At 41.6% G+C, this 14,830-nt stretch overlaps 1 protein-coding gene and 1 pseudogene across 1 annotated transcript in view; both read left to right on the plus strand.

Moving 5' to 3' along the window:
* LOC148997354 (uncharacterized) overlaps positions 1-14,830 on the plus strand; it is a 36,033-nt gene that overhangs the window by 18,042 nt on the left and 3,161 nt on the right. The gene's annotated exons all lie outside the window — the stretch shown is intronic.
* LOC148997356 (uncharacterized) lies at positions 10,226-13,374 on the plus strand (annotated as a pseudogene).

A 14,830-nucleotide genomic window follows, 5' to 3' on the forward strand; every position in this document is an offset into this window, starting at 1 on the left:
GTGGTGTGGCAGGTGGTATTGGTTGGACCTTTGCTGATGGGCCTGTGGCTTGACAGGTTGCTGGTTGTGGTGTGGCAGGTGGTATTGGTTGGACCTTTGCCGATGGGCCTGTGGGTTGACAGGTTGCTGGTTGTGGTGTGGCAGGTGGTATTGGTTGGACCTTTGCCGATGGGCCTGTGGCTTGACCGGTTGCTGGTTGTGGTGTGGTAGGTGGTATTGGTTGGACCTTTGCTGATGGGCCTGTGGCTTGACAGGTTGCTGGTTGTGGTGTTGCAGGTGGTATTGGTTGGACCTTTGTCGATGGGCCTGTGGCTTGACAGGTTGCTGGTTGTGGTGTGGCAGGTGGTATTGGTTGGACTTTTGCCGATGGGCCTGTGGCTTGACAGGTTGCTGGTTGTGGTGTGGCAGGTGGTATTGGTTGGACTTTTGCTGATGGGCCTGTGGCTTGACAGGTTGCTAGTTGTGGTGTTGCAGGTGGTATTGGTTGGACCTTTGCTGATGGGCCTGTGGCTTGACAGGTTGCTGGTTGTGTTGTGGCAGGTGGTATTGGTTGGACCTTTGCCGATGGGCCTGTGGCTTGACAGGTTGCTGGTTGTGGTGTTGCAGGTGGTATTGGTTGGACTTTTGCTGATGGGCCTGTGGCTTGACAGGTTGCTGGTTGTGGTGTGGCAGGTGGTATTGGTTGGACCTTTGCCGATGGGCCTGTGGCTTGACAGGTTGCTGGTTGTGGTGTGGCAGGTGGTATTGGTTGGACTTTTGCTGATGGGCCTGTGGCTTGACAGGTTGCTGGTTGTGGTGTGGCAGGTGGTATTGGTTGGACCTTTGCTGATGGGCCTGTGGCTTGACAGGTTGCTGGTTGTGGTGTGGCAGGTGGTATTGGTTGGACCTTTGCCGATGGACCTGTGGCTTGACAGGTTGCTGGTTGTGGTGTGGCAGGTGGTATTGGTTGGACTTTTGCTGATGGGCCTGTGGCTTGACCGGTTGCTGGTTGTGGTGTTGCAGGTGGTATTGGTTGGACCTTTGCTGATGGGCCTGTGGCTTGACAGGTTGCTGGTTGTGGTGTGGCAGGTGGTATTGGTTGGACTTTTGCTGATGGGCCTGTGGCTTGACAGGTTGCTGGTTGTGGTGTGGCAGGTGGTATTGGTTGGACCTTTGCCGATGGGCCTGTGGCTTGACCGGTTGCTGGTTGTGGTGTGGCAGGTGGTATTGGTTGGACCTTTGCTGATGGGCCTGTGGCTTAGCAGGTTGCTGGTTGTGGTGTGGCAGGTGGTATTGGTTGGACCTTTGCCGATGGGCCTGTGGCTTGACAGGTTGCTGGTTGTGGTGTGGCAGGTGGTATTGGTTGGACTTTTGCTGATGGGCCTGTGGCTTGACCATTTGCTGGTTGTGGTGTGGCAGGTGGTATTGGTTGGACCTTTGCTGATGGGCCTGTGGCTTGACAGGTTGCTGGTTGTGGTGTGGCAGGTGGTATTGGTTGGACCTTTGCCGATGGGCCTGTGGCTTGACAGGTTGCTGGTTGTGGTGTGGCAGGTGGTATTGGTTGGACCTTTGCTGATGGGCCTGTGGCTTGACAGGTTGCTGGTTGTGGTGTGGCAGGTGGTATTGGTTGGACCTTTGCCGATGGGCCTGTGGCTTGACAGGTTGCTGGTTGTGGTGTGGCAGGTGGTATTGGTTGGACCTTTGCCGATGGGCCTGTGGCTTGACCGGTTGCTGGTTGTGGTGTGGCAGGTGGTATTGTTTGGACCTTTGCCGATGGGCCTGTGGCTTGACAGGTTGCTGGTTGTGGTGTGGCAGGTGGTATTGGTTGGACCTTTGCTGATGGGCCTGTGGCTTGACAGGTTGCTGGTTGTGGTGTGGCAGGTGGTATTGGTTGGACTTTTGCCGATGGGCCTGTGGCTTGACAGGTTGCTGGTTGTGGTGTTGCAGGTGGTATTGGTTGGACCTTTGCTGATGGGCCTGTGGGTTGACAGGTTGCTGGTTGTGGTGTGGCAGGTGGTATTGGTTGGACCTTTGCCGATGGGCTTGTGGCTTGACCGGTTGCTGGTTGTGGTGTGGCAGGTGGTATTGGTTGGACCTTTGCCGATGGGCCTGTGGCTTGACAGGTTGCTGTTTGTGGTGTGGCAGGTGGTATTGGTTGGACCTTTGCCGATGGGCCTGTGGCTTGACCGGTTGCTGGTTGTGGTGTTGCAGGTGGTATTGGTTGGACCTTTGCTGATGGGCCTGTGGGTTGACAGGTTGCTGGTTGTGGTGTGGCAGGTGGTATTGGTTGGACCTTTGCCGATGGGCTTGTGGCTTGACCGGTTGCTGGTTGTGGTGTGGCAGGTGGTATTGGTTGGACCTTTGCCGATGGGCCTGTGGCTTGACAGGTTGCTGTTTGTGGTGTGGCAGGTGGTATTGGTTGGACCTTTGCCGATGGGCCTGTGGCTTGACCGGTTGCTGGTTGTGGTGTTGCAGGTGGTATTGGTTGGACCTTTGCTGATGGGCCTGTGGCTTGACAGGTTGCTGGTTGTGGTGTGGCAGGTGGTATTGGTTGGACCTTTGCCGATGGGCCTGTGGCTTGACAGGTTGCTGGTTGTGGTGTGGCAGGTGGTATTGGTTGGACTTTTGCCGATGGGCCTGTGGCTTGACAGGTTGCTGGTTGTGGTGTGGCAGGTGGTATTGGTTGGACCTTTGCTGATGGGCCTGTGGCTTGACAGGTTGCTGGTTGTGTTGTTGCAGGTGGTATTGGTTGGACTTTTGCTGATGGGCCTGTGGCTTGACAGGTTGCTGGTTGTGGTGTGGCAGGTGGTATTGGTTGGACTTTTGCTGATGGGCCTGTGGCTTGACAGGTTGCTGGTTGTGGTGTGGCAGGTGGTATTGGTTGGACCTTTGCCGATGGGCCTGTGGCTTGACCAGTTGCTGGTTGTGGTGTGGCAGGTGGTATTGGTTGGACCTTTGCTGATGGGCCTGTGGCTTGACAGGTTGCTGGTTGTGGTGTGGCAGGTGGTATTGGTTGGACCTTTGCCGATGGGCCTGTGGCTTGACAGGTTGCTGGTTGTGGTGTGGCAGGTGGTATTGGTTGGACCTTTGCTGATGGGCCTTTGGCTTGACAGGTTGCTGGTTGTGGTGTGGCAGGTGGTATTGGTTGGACTTTTGCTGATGGGCCTGTGGCTTGACAGGTTGCTGGTTGTGGTGTGGCAGGTGGTATTGGTTGGACCTTTGCTGATGGGCCTGTGGCTTGACAGGTTGCTGGTTGTGGTGTTGCAGGTGGTATTGGTTGGACTTTTGCTGATGGGCCTGTGGCTTGACCGGTTGCTGGTTGTGTTGTTGCAGGTGGTATTGGTTGGACTTTTGCTGATGGGCCTGTGGCTTTACAGGTTGCTGGTTGTGGTGTGGCAGGTGGTATTGGTTGGGCTGTTTTTGGCAGGGCTGAGGATGGGGGGGCTGTTGGTTGGGGTGTTCCTGAGGATGCAACAGCTGTAGCAGGTGGGGAAAGTGGTTGTGATGGGGAAGTCTTCGCTTTCTTTTTAAAATTCCACTCTGGCACTCTGGGTGTGTCATCAATGCTGAACTTCAGTTGGTCGATGTTAATTTTGTGGAATATTGTCCCATTGTCATCTTGGAGATCAGCACTTTTACCCTGAATTGCCTTAATGGAGTATGGACCTAAAAAATTGGCTTCCAGTTTCCCCCCCTTTCTCTGTTGGCTTCTTATGTTTTGTCTCCAAACTTTATCCCCGACTTTGAAGTCTGATGTTTTAGTAGTTACCTTTACTTTGCCCATTGTTTTTTCTTGCCCCTTGGCAAGATTGTCTTTGACAAGTTCCATCAGCTTCTGTTGTCGCTGAATGTCTTGTGCCAAATCTTCCTGTCCCACTATGTCCTCCACAATGTTGTCAAGCTTTGAAAAGACATTATTTGCAGTTAGAATTAACCACTTACTTCAGTGGTTCTCAAAGTTATTCTTTTAGATTTAGCAAAATACATAGCATTGCTTGGTCTGCTCAACAGGCCCTCTGCCATGGCAATATGTCCCCTAGTTTGAGAACCACTGATTTACATGATAGTCAGTTTTACATGTCTCTGTACCTTATTTAGTGAACAAAATAATATACAGATAGATACATAGATGATAAAACCAACCATGTATTGTTCCGGGACTTCTGACGGATAACGAGCCTCTCTGCCGAACATTAAATAGTAGGGCGAGTGCTTTGTACTTATCTGTTTTTTTGTTCGAAGACCAAACATAACAGCATCCAGGTAATTATCCCATGTTTCGGGGTGGTTACCGACCAATTTACTGAGGGCTCTGTAAAAATAAAGGGAATTAAAAAAATATTATATATATATAATTATATCACTACCATATATCACTAACAAAAAGGTTGTGTTCCAAATGTTAGGTTGATATCTTTATGAAGGAGTTACACCACACTCACGATCATAAAGGTGCCAGACAAACAACACTAAATTTTAAAAACCAAGCTTTCGGTCAAAAGACCATCCTGGTCTTTTGAACGAAAGCTTGGTTATTAAAATTGGCTGAAAGGATTTAAGTGTGCGGACAGTTTATTTATTTATAGGTTGATATCTTAAAAAAGGGCTTTCAGTAAGATTTTGTTTGGGTGGGTTCAGAACCATACTTTTTTACTAGATGACATCCAAGCTCAATTTCTGACGATATAAGGGCACCTCCATTTTCAAATTGGTTGGTTTGAAATGGATTGAGTGATCTGGATCATATATTTTCATAATGTTTTTTCATACAATTTATGAAGTAAACATCTCATTGAAAATTATGGAAATGGACAGTTTGGCAGCATTTGATTTGAAATTTAAAACTTAAGGGTTATTTTTACAGTTTCAGTGGACATGCACACATAAAATAAGTATACACATACGCATTTAATGACACATAAGTATCAAATGTTGTATGTTACATGTTACTGTGGTCTATTAAGGAATACAAAAAAGAACCCACCTCTGAATTGTGCCATTCATTCTCTCAACTAATCCGTTTGTCTGTGGATGGTATGGCGAGCATAAGCTTCTTTTAATGTTCAGAATTTCGCACACACTTTTGTTAATCTGCAATCATAAGGGAACATTGTTTTAAATATATATATATATATATATTAGGGCTGTGCAAAAATTAATTGCGATTAATCGCATCCAAAATAAAAGTCTGTGTTTACATAATATATTTGTGTGTGCTGTATATAATTATTTTTGTATATAAATACACACACATGCATGTATATATTTGAGAATTATTTGCGCCTAAATTCTGTATATATATATATATATATATATATATATATATATAGAGAGAGAGAGAGAGAGAGAGATATTTTATATATGAATAACACATTTTCTTAAATATATACATGCATGTGTGGTATTTATATACACAAAATAATTATATACAGCACACACAAATATATTATGTAAACACAGACTTTTATTTTGGATGCGATTAATCGCAATTAATTTTTGCACAGCCCTAATATATATATATATATATATATATATATATATATATATATATTTATAAAAGATCAACAATAGTGATTTTGTGCATTGGACTAGATGAAGTACTTACAGCATTGACAAATTCTTTTCCCTGGTCAGTCAGAATCCTTTTCGGGGATTCAAACTGATGGACAAATTTGATTATGCATTTTGATACTTCCTTGGCTGCCTTTGATGTCAAAGGGTAGGCCTGGGGGGGCCATTTCGTAAAGTAGTCGATCATCACACAAATGTATTGATGTCCATGCTTGGTTTCTGTCAATTTCCCAATTAGGTCCATCCCCACCAACTCAAATGGCTGAGAAACCTTGTAGCAAAATATATTATCATTAAATTAGTTTTCATCCAGACACTTAACTCATATTGCTTGGTGAAGGACCTAAGATGTTGTGGAAATTTCAATCATACATTGATCAGTGAATTACTAGGTTATCTGAGACATGTGCTTCTGGGGAACCCATTCAATGAGTAAAATTTTACATGTGTACGTGTTGGAGCATGTGACGCTTTAGGAACACATGGTATAAGACCTCTGACCTGAGAGGACGGTCAGTTTTGGCCAGTTTATTTCTGTGCCAGTTTGTGTCCTTAAAGAAGGACTGAACAGCAGTGATTACCTTATCTGGTGTAAACATATAAGGAAGAACCTTGAAAAGAGTATAAAAGGCTGTCCCATCTCTTCCTGCTTTGTGTCACTCTCTCGCACAGCGTAACACCTGTGTACTAGACTGAACCTATTCTTGCAAGAATAAATATTTCTTTCTTTTATTATTTTGACTCCGAGTGTCTCTTACGCAGTTATGTTTGATGAGAATTTTTGCCACAACAAAGGTTTTTCAATAGCAACCAGTTTTACTTCAAGAGAACAACATTGGTTTTATTTTCTTTATTATTTTAAAGAATATTATCTTTGTTTTTATATTTAACTTCATAATAATTTATAATAATTAGTCATTTATATAGTTGATTTATAATTTATTCATATAATTGTTATTTGACTTATATAATTTACATAATTTATGATTTAATCATTTTATTATTATTCATTAATGTTTTTATATTTTATATGACTATTTTTACTTAAATCCTTGTTCTTGCTGTTAATTCTTATGATTGTGTTGTCTAAAGTGACGTTTGTCTTCACATGTAGGAGACAAGAGAATGTCCCCATTTCAAGGTTTTCATCTTCACAGCACAATGTTGTGAAGCAGTCATTTTCCATAGTTTACCCTTGGCATAACAACACTTGTTGGATTTGTACTTGTATTTGTATTTGTACTCAGATGAAGTCTGAGCATTGATTTACATAACATAGACTAGATGAAGAATTTTGAAACATACACAACTAAGATTAATAAATAAACTCTGCTCTTTTATTAACATCACTTTGTCTCCTGCTTCTGCTCTTCTCTGGCTTTCTCAGTCAAACTCTAAGACCGATAGAAGGCTATTAATAGAATCTTGAGACAAAAGACAAGACTTTCTGTTGCACAAACCAGACAAATGGATATCTTTTGACGGGATCCAGCATCCAGGCCTGGATTTGATGTTTGAGATTTCATCCGATCTAACATATGAATGCACTTAGCATCTTTTCTTTTAATGTTTTTAATCAAGCACACACTTTAATTTAAAGGGCACCTATTATGGAAAATTCACTTTTACATGGTGTTTGAACATAAATGTGTGTTGGCAGTGTGTGAGCAAAACCACCCTAGAATGATACAAATCCACCCAGTGGTTTTTTTACAATCTCAATAAATCATGTGCACTGCCTCAGAACGAGCTGTTCTGAGATTCAGCTCTTAGTGACGTAGAAAATGAGAAAGGGGTTTGATTGACAGTGTGGCTGTGGCCTAGACCCCGCCCTCGGTGATCTGTACACATCATCCTCCATTGTTTCAACGACAGCCGGTAATGTCTCTTGGAAACATAAGTGTTCTGTCGTGGACTCGTGGATTAATCCTGTTGTTGTGGCTTAAAAATTAATCCTCAAGTGTGGATCGTCATCTACTGTTTGCGATCCAACGTCACCTCCAGTAACAGTAAGTGTATTTTATGATTTTTGAGCAAATAGTCTTTTTAGTCGATGTCAGCCAATTCAACAACAAATGCGTCTAAAGTTGTTGACATCGTAGGATGTCTGTGTATATAATTTAAACCTTGTTTGTATAGTGTGTAACCACACGTTTATAAATATATATATATATTTAAAGGTATTGTATTAAAAACCGCATATATGTTCCTGTTCTGTAAGTTAGCCATCACATTTGCCACAGAAGCACCTGTATGACAAGTAAACATGACGCCACAGGTACCCGTCCCTCGCATAAATGTAATTTCGCTTGTAAGTTACGTAGCAAACTTTATCACAGAATGTGTATAACGTTAGTTTAAAAAAAATGCGGCAGCGTTAGTGTTTGTGTGTGTGTGTGTGTGTGTGTGTGTGTTGCTCCACCATACTTGCAAAGAGGACGCGTTTACAACGCTAAAGTACATAAATGTATCAAATAACCATACCGAGACGTACTGGTCCATTCTCATTTGTGTTTATTCTGCCGGAGTCTCTTCGTGCTATTTATATATTCCGATTCAAACGTACGCTGAATGACAGACAAAATAGCGCGTCTCTCACTCTCCCCTTCTGCTTAGACCGACTGCCAGCCATAGGTATCAAGTGACGCCCTCATCCAAAGGCAGGGCGGGGATATGCAGCTCATTTGCATTAAAGTGACAAGCCTCAAAACAGCTCATTTTCAAACAGGCCCCAAAATGACATTTTCAAATGGTTATAATAAATTAACTGTGGGGTATTTTGAGCTGAAACTTCACAAATACATTCTGGGGACAACCGAGACCAATATTACATCTTGTAAAAAGGGGCATAATAGGTGCCCTTTAAGTCATAGCTTTTACACTGGAACCTTTTATCAGTAACCTGGATGAACTAACCTTTATGGGAGTGTATTGTGTTGGCTGTTTAATCGATGCACAACTGGCCTGGCAAGCTGAGCATTGGGAAACCTGATGATAAAATGTTATGTAAAAATGGCAATTCATTAATATGTGTACTGTAAATATCAGGGAAACATTTTTATTAATCATATAGAAAAAATGTTTTATAAAACTGACTATGAAATAACAACCCTTATCATTAAATAATGATGAATGTTTTGTAGTGCCGACTTACCCACTTGTTGATGTCTACAGACATCCCTGGCCAGTAAAATCTCTTGGATATTGCTTCCCTTGTTTTGGTCTGGCCACAATGTGCCCCAGTAGGGCTGGCATGAAAATCCACAAAAATCCTGTTTGCCTCATCAGCACCACAGACCACTTTAGTTTTAAGACTTTGAGCAGTCCCTTTATAGCGCCAGTAATATAGCTCTTCTCCTAAACAAATTGAAGAAAAAAACAAAAACAAAAAAACTTAAAACTCTAATACTCATGCAAGTAACACAGGGTAATACATTTGTCATCAATGGCAATACACCTAAATGTTATTACAATTTTATAGATTTAAAGACATCTGCGAGCACTCTGAGGGCTCCCTGGAACTTACTTTTGAGCCTTATGTGAATGTGAAGGCCCCAAATCCCAAACTATTGTCACTCCTTGAGCTTATTTTTGTGTGTGAAAAGAATAGGAAAAATAACTATTTATTATTACATTATAACTGCCCATTTTCCCTAAGTTGAAGTGAGACTACATTTTTAAACATTGCCTCATTTGCATAATGTTTTATTGCCTAATTATAAATGATCCATCAAAAAGGGCCTAAAGAGAGCAATAGAGCATATCAATTTAACTATTTTAGCATAATTATTAAATTTGAACTGTAAAAAGTAAAAACCTAAACCCTTCACACTACAGTTGTTTGGTGGACTGTAAAAGATCCCCCTTCAAATAAAAAAAAGTAGATTTAGATCAGTTCACAGCACGTGCTGCTTGAACCAAGGTGCTGATCTGGCACGTTATATTAAAGACAAGAGCGGCAAAACAGCATTTATTGTTTGAATTTCGTAATAAAATTGACATAATTTGAAAGCTGAGACTTTCATAATAAGTAATCTGCATTGTCTTGTCAATCATTGTCAAGGGGGGCTTTGGAGACACCTGTGCCCATGGGCCTTACAAATCCATCCATGCAGAAAACCTACTTTATCTCAACGTAATAATGTTTTAACTGTGGGAAATGTCATGTATTGTACTGCACAGCTGTGCCATGATAAGGCTGCATAGTGTCGATGATTCTTAAGAAGTAGACTGGGCCTTGAACGTGTAGGCTTGTAGTTATAACTTAATCATGCTTTGCATGTTCATAAATTTGAATTATTGGGAAGAAATTTGTTCGAAATAAACGAATCAATGTTTTGTAATTAAGCCATCAGGAGAGTGCTGAGATGTATTTTTCATAATTTGTCGATCAATTGATCACTAAAGGGTTATGATTTTGCTTATCTTACCTTCAGCTTCGTAGAGAGCAGCTTTTCTTCGAAGAAGAAGTTTGTCTCTTTTGCTGTAAAGTGCTGGATATTCCCCTTTCAGTTTGTAATTGATTATGTGCTTATAATTATTCGGATCCATTGCATGAGCTGAATGCTGATAATTGACTCGCAACCTATATGCCTAACTTTACCCGTGGCGCGATCTTACCTTATTTGCATTATTGATGACTACAGAAACACGTGATGAGTAAAATGTTATCAAAATGTATGGTTTGTTGGCGCAGCAATACTTTGCAAACCACATAACGTCTGCGATATTAACTCCTCCATAGACCTTATTCAGAGCAGCGCCATGACAGGTATGAAAGTGAGGCTGTGAGGGATAGACTTATCTTGTTTCCAATGGCATCCGCTGTAAAAAGCTGAATGAAGCGGCTAGATTACTTACAAATTTCCACAGCTTACATAGTCGGGAGTTTTTTTTCAACTGACATTTCTTGGAAAGATATTTTTCCAGTGTTTCATGAGCGGAACAATCCGAAAACACATTAAATAACAGTACAGCCCATTGAGTAGATGCATGACTATCCCTCACAGCCTCGCTTTTATTCTCATTAAAAATCAAAGATGGCGCTGCTGTGAATAAGGCGTATTGGCTACTCGCCAATATACCCAGGTGAATAATATTATTAAATGTGGGCCAATTAAAAATATAGCCAACTTAAAATTCAAATAGTATGAATAATGAACAAATAAAATATACACCAACATTAATTTAGATCAGGCCATCACCTGTAGATTTTAGGGGGGGGGGGGGGGGGGGGTACATATTTTGGCAGGTCGAAAATACGGTCTGAAAAAATCTGTATCCCACTATAACTTTTGTCAGGAAATAGGAAATGTGTTCATATTCACTGTTGTTATTAGACATTATGATGTACAGTATTCATAAAATAAAACACTTGATAGGCCATTATCTGTAGATTTTAGGGGGGGGGGGGGGGGGGGGGATACATATTTTGGCAGGTCGAAAATACGGTCTGAAAAAATCTGTATCCCACTATAACTTTTGTCAGGAAATAGGAAATGTGTTCATATTCACTGCTGTTATTAGGCATGATGTACAGTATTCATAAAATAAAACACTTGATGATAGGCCATTATCTGTAGATTTTAGGGGGGGGGGGGGAATACATATTTTGGCAGGTCGAAAATACGGTCTGAAAAAATCTGTATCCCACAATAACTTTAGTCAGGAAATAGGAAATGTGTTCATATTCACTGCTGTTATTAGACATGATGTACAGTATTCACAAAATAAAACACTTGATGATAGGCCATCATCGGTAAAATCTGCCATTGACCAGCCTATGTATAAGTGCAATGCATTATTGAATAATTTTGGTAATAATTCACCATGGAAGGGGGAGGGGGAGGGGGGTAAGAATAATTTTATATCCACAGGCTGTTTGCTTGTGAAACGATATGGTCGTCTTAGTTTTTTAGTACATTCTCGTGAGAATTGATCCATTCCGTGCATGAAGCTAGATCGTTTGCCCACAAAATAATTTGTTTTTGATGGGCCACATGATATCTGTCTTTGCTAAACCTCGTCGATAAAAAAACAAAACAACAACAACAGTAAAACGATGACTTAAACTATAACACGTGAATATATTCCGATTCAAACGTACGCTGAATGACATTCAAAACAGCGCGTCTCTCAGCCCGTCTGCTTAGAGTGACTGCCGATAGGTATCAAGTTACGCCCTCATCCAAAGGCAGGGCGGGGAAATGCAGCTCATCTGCATTTAAGGTGGTATACCTCCAAAACAGCTCATTTTTAAAGAGGCCCCAAAATGTCATTTTTAAATGGTTATAATAAATTAACTGTTGGGTATTTTGAGCTGAAACTTCACAAATACATTCTGGGGACACCTGAGACCAATATTACATCTTGTAAAAAGGGGCATAATAGGTGCCCTTTAAAAACGGTTCCATGTGTAACTGCTATGTTCAAGATGAGCCATTTGCAGGCATCTGCACGCACTTTTACTTACCATGACGTTATTCACTATCTTCCTTTATTAATTCTTAATTTTCTCTGTCTAGTTTGCTACAAGTCCTGGCACAAAAAGTGTTATGTTAAGCACAATGTGAACATCACTGAACCTCTGCCAGTGGTAAGTGTTTTAGTAGAATTATTCTCAGTGAAATGCTTTCCAGTGCACATAATATAAATGTATTTTTTAATCATTATCAGGTCTGTGAAGAAAAAAGTTCAAGTGAGGTGGCATCATCAGAAGAGGAATATGTGCCTGATTCCACAGCTGATTCAAACAGCTCATGGGACAGCATAGCAGAGCCTCTAACGCAGACATTTAGAATTACAGAATTTTGAGGTGTCCACCAACAAGTCTGCTTCAAAAAAGAAAAGACATCAAGAAAGTTTTGAAGAGAGACGGTCCGTTTTTGAAGCTGCAGAATCCTTATCTGAAGATGCAATCAGCACAAGTCAGATTGAAGTATCAGAAGTTACTGCCAAAGTAGGAAATGCTGAAGGCATAAATGTTGATAGCGCTGATGCTGGGGCTGAACATGTCTCAAACACATCCTCCTCTCTCAAAAATAAAGCTTACTGCTACATTTGTGGAAAACTACAGATAAAGTTTACACGTCACCTAAAACGTCATGAGAAAATGCATGCAGATGTTGCTCAAGTTTTAAGTCTTCCCAAGAAGTCCAAACAGCGCCAGAAAATGCTTATAAAGCTACGCAACAAGGGAAACCACACCCATAACTCAGAGGTCTTATCAAGTGGAGTTGGATCCCTAAAAGTAAGACGCACAGCAAAGACAAAATACAATGCAAAAGACTATATTCACTGCATGTACTGCCAGGCATTATATCTCCGAAGAGATCTGTGGCGACATGTTAAAAAATGTTCTTCAAAACCAGTAGAAGCCAATTCAGAGATTGGAAGAAAAAAGGTCTTGTCTTGGTCCTCTATGAATGAGTCAGCTCTGTGTCAGCAAATATCCCCAGGTGTTTGGAAGATGTTAGCTGTCATGAAAGATGATGAGATAACTGCTACTGTGCGAAGTGACTATTCTATTCTTCAGCTGGCCCACTCATTTTTTAACAAACATGGTCAGGATCCCACCAAATACGACTATATTCGCCAGACGCTCAGAGAAAGTGGAAGACTTCTGCTTATACTTCGCAAGGAGTTCTCAATACATACCCTGTGAGGGTGCTGTGAGACCTGCTCATTTTGATGTGGTGATCAAAGCTGTCAAGAAAGTGTCTGGGTACGATGATGAAAAGCACTGTTACCGTACTCCAAGCCTTGCATTAAAGTTGGGTCACTCACTGCAGAAAGTCAGTGACATTTTACATTGCAGAGCACTGATGGCGCAAGACAGTAACCTGATAAAGTCAACCCAGAGTTTCAAAACCCTCTATGCTACAAAGTGGTCTGAACTCATCTCCCACACCGCTTTAACTACGCTGAATGAGCGTCACTTCAACAAGCCTTCTACTCTTCCTTTTACGGAAGACGTTCAGTGTCTTCATCTGGAAAAGATAACAGAACAAGCATTGAAGGACTTGGAAGACCACAGTTCACCAAAATCATATAGTGAACTTTGTAAAGCCACCATGGCAAATGTAATACTTTTTAACAGGAGAAGAGGGGGAGAAATTTCAAAGATGACGCTGAATGGCTTTCTAGAGAGAGACACAAGTGCCCTGAACAAGGATGTCGCTTTTGGACTGACACAATTTGAACTTCACCTTTGTCAACACTTCAGTCGTGTTGAATTAAGGGGTAAAGAGGCCGGAAAGTTGCGGTGTTACTTTCACCAGACATGGTGAAGGCCATAACACGCCTAATAGATAAAAGAAAAGACTGTGGTGTTCTGGCAGAAAACCTGTTCCTGTTTGCTAGACCTCATTGTCTGACTCCCTACAGAGGACAGGACTGTTTGAGGCTCTATGCGGGTGAATGTGGGGCTGAAAAACCTGAGCTCCTCAGGTCGACGCTATTACGGAAACATGTCGCAACTTTGTCACAGATCTTAAACCTCAAGAATCATGAGTTGGACCAGGTTGCTAACTTCCTTGGCCATGATATTCGCGTTCACCGAGAGTATTACCGACTGCCAGAGGCTACTACCCAGCTGGCCAAAATCTCCAAACTACTGCTTGCCATGGAGAAAGGGTCTCTCAGAAGCCTTCAAGGCAAAACGCTTGAGGAGATTGAAATTGAAGGTAATGCCATTTAAAGTTGTTTACATTAAAAATTAGAACTGTTTCTAACAAATGTGTTTTCATGTGTGTTCACATTGTATGTAGGCAATCTATAGCACTTGAATCTCATTATTCATCAAGGTTATATAATTTATTTTCTTTTTTGACTGATTCAAGTGCACAGAGTGAGGTCGATGAAGAGAGTGAGGTCGATGAAGGAAATCTCACATATCCACAGACTGGTAAGTACAGTGTGATTTTTCTTGATTTTGTTTTATTTATGAAATCACATGACTAATGTTAAACTTTATTAGAGATTCTGCAGAGATGAAAAGAACGACGAAACCTGTTGAGGAAGCTCCAGGCACATATTTATTGTCACCAGATGGTTAGACTTTTAACAGTGTAACTGCTTGCTATGATGTATCCCTAACCAATTTTAATTTCACTGTCAAGTCAGTAACCGTGTAATCTCTTACTGTTTTCTTTTATTTCAGACACAATTCGAGGGGATGTTAATTTGTGTCTGAAATGCAAGAAAACAGAAAGGGCCTTCTCGACTTAAGTCCCAGATAGCAATTGACTGCTCACGCAAGCAGACTGCACACACAGTTGGT

Source organism: Pimephales promelas, chromosome 2, assembly GCF_988280905.1.
Source record: "Pimephales promelas chromosome 2, fPimPro1.hap1.1, whole genome shotgun sequence".
Classification (NCBI taxonomy): Eukaryota; Metazoa; Chordata; class Actinopteri; order Cypriniformes; family Leuciscidae; genus Pimephales; species Pimephales promelas.